A 3,174-nucleotide genomic window follows, 5' to 3' on the forward strand; every position below is an offset into this window, starting at 1 on the left:
TCTGGTAGCATAGTGCCTAAGGTACTTGACTGCTAACCAGAAGGCTGGCGGTTCAAACCCACCAGCCACTCCTTGGAAGGAAGGTTGGGCAATCCTACTTTCGTAGTGATACTGCCTCGGAAACCCAAGGAGGGGTCGCTATGAGTCAGGGCCAACTCGACGGCAAATAACAACAACAACAACAACAGAGAGACTCAATAGTAGGTGTGAGCTGGCCACAAAGAATCAGTGAACTTAAAGATGGATTGGAAAGATAAAATAATATGATGGAGAAACATGACAAGAGCTCATAGAAATGTGAGACACCATTCAGCACACCAACATACAAATATAATGGGCATATCAGAATGAACGGAGGGAGAAAAAGTAAAAATAATTAAAGAAAGAATAGCTGAAAACTTTCCAAATATGATGAAAACATTAATTGGCCTATCTAAGAAGCTCAACAAACTTGATACAGGGTAACCTAAAGACATCCACATTGAGACATATAATAGTTAACAGTAATAGCTGAGATAAAATGACTTGTATATAAGGGAGTCCAAATAATATTAATAACTGACTTTTCATCAAAATGGTGGCCAGAGGCTGTGGGATATTCAAAGGACTGAAAGGGGAAAAAAAAAAAAAAGCAAGTCTTTACAGCTAACAAAACAATCTTCCAAAAATGAAAGCAAAACAAAAAAGTTCCTAGATAAACAAAAACTGAAAGCAGACCTACCTTACAAGGAATACTAAAGGAAGTTGTTCAGACCAAAAGAAAGTGACCCCCAACAGCAATGCAAATCCTCACAAAAAGACAAAGAGCACTAGTAGAGGTAATTATGTATGTATTAAATACAAGATAAATGAAATTTTCTTCTTTCTTCTCTTTACTGATTTATAAAGCAATAATGTACATACCCACTAGGATGTTGTTGTTTTGTTAAGTGCTGTCAAGCAGGCTCTGACTCATAGCAACCCTGTCTACAACAGAATGAAACTCTGCCCAGTCCTGTGCCATCCTCACAATCCTTGCTATGCTTGAGCTCATCATTGTAGCCACTGTGTCAATCCATCTCATTCTAGGATAGCTAGAATCAAAAATCAGATAATAATAAATGTTGGAAAGCATGGGGAGAAATGAGAATATTCATACATTGCTTGGGAGATGTGAAATGTTGTGGTTGCTTTGTAGTTTCTCAAAAAGTTCAACAGACTTATCATATGACCTAGAAATTCCATTTAAAAGTATAAACCCAAGAGAAAAGACAATGTATATCTACACAAAAACCTGGACATCATGTTTATAAAAGATTTATTCATAATAGCCAAAAGATGAAATAACCCAAATGTTCATCATCTGACAAATGAAGAAACACAATGAGGTATATACATACAACAGATTATTCTGCCAGAAAAAGGAATGAGATACTGACACACTATACTATAGATGAATCTTGAAAACATTATGCCAAGTGAAAGAAGCCAGTCAAGAAAGACCATATATTACATGATCCTATTCATATGAAATGTCCAGAAAATTGAAAACTGTAAAAGCAGAAAGTAGATTAATCACTGCTTAGGGATGGGAGAAATAGTGGAGTAGGGCAGTGATAGCTAAAGGGTAGGGAAGTCTTTTTGAGTTGATGAAAATGTGAAATTGACTGTGATGGCCGCACATATCTGTGAATATACTAAAAAATCATTGAGTTATGCACTTTAAATAGATGAGTTGTATATGTGAATTCTATCGCACATAAAACTGTTGCTAAAAAGCAATAATGTAAAACAACATGGATATAAATGTGTGGTGGGCCTAGGACATATACAAATACCATATATATATATATATATATATATTCGACAATAATATCACGAAGAAAGTGGGTGGAAGCAAATGTATTGGAATAAGGAAATGATACCAGATGGTAACTCATAGCCATAGGAACAAATGAAGACAATCAAAATAGTATGTAAGAAAGTTAACATAACAAACTCTACAAATATATACTTGCTCTCATTTCTTTTCTCAGTTTCTCTAAAAGACATAAAATTATATATAGTAATAGGTATAGCAATATATATTGGTGGGTTTGGAACATATCTAAATGTAATGTTTTTAACAATAATACATAAGGGGGAAGAAGTAGATGTAAATAGAATAACATTTTAAATCTCACTGGAATTAAATTATTAATAATTTGAAATAGATTTTGATATGTTAAGATGCAGATGGTAAATCCTAGAAATCACTGTGTTGTTGTTGCTGTTACGTGCCGTCGAGTCGGACCCAACTCATAGCGACCCCTCCTTGGGTTTCCAAGGCAGTATCGCTATGGAAGTAGATTGCCCAACCTTCCTTCTGAGGAACAGCTGGTGGGTTTGAACTGCCAGACTTCTGGTTAGTCAAATGCCTTAGGCACTACATTACCAGAGCTCCTAAGAACTCAAAGTATACAGTGAAAATCTCATTGAAAACTTAAAATATTACACTAGAGAATATTAACTTAATGTAAGAATAAGCAGGGTAACAGCAAGATTACTTTCAAAGAAATAGTAGCTGATTTGTATAGATAACAATAAAATCTAGAAGAGTGTATAGTGATATGCTGATATACTAGAGAAGCATGTGGACTAATGCATTCAACAGCCTAAAAAACAAAACTTTCAACAAATAATAATATACTCAATAAAAATATCTCGTAAGAAAAAGATTAAAATAAAGCCATTTTTAGACAAAGAGTTTGCCACGAGTACACTCTAATTAAAGGATTGTTTATGTTTGTCTAACCTCAAGGATGAACTTTAAGTACACGAAACAAGACTCCAGATTGATGGTTTGAGATAAAAGAAAAAATTAAGGAAACAGAAAGTAGTAAATAACTGGGTAAATCTAAACGTTGATTATATAAATTAATAAGTTCAAGACTTAAAAAAACAAAATAGGAATAAATTCACAACAATAGCATATAAATGGTGGTAAGTAGTATTAAGTGTTCTTGTATTATTTGAAAAGAAGATAAAATTAATGATTACCCTTACACTGTGCATTTTTACTTGCATGTCATGATTAGTAGGGTAACCACTCAAAGAATATTTACAGAATTAGTGTAGTGCCTAAGGCACTTGACTGCTAACCAGAAGGCTGGCAGTTCAAACCCACCAGCCACTCCTCGGAAGGAAGATGGGGCA

The sequence above is a fragment of the Orycteropus afer genome, unplaced genomic scaffold, assembly GCF_000298275.1.
Source record: "Orycteropus afer afer isolate SDZICR_OR568_19922 unplaced genomic scaffold, OryAfe1.0 scaffold00357, whole genome shotgun sequence".
Classification (NCBI taxonomy): Eukaryota; Metazoa; Chordata; class Mammalia; order Tubulidentata; family Orycteropodidae; genus Orycteropus; species Orycteropus afer.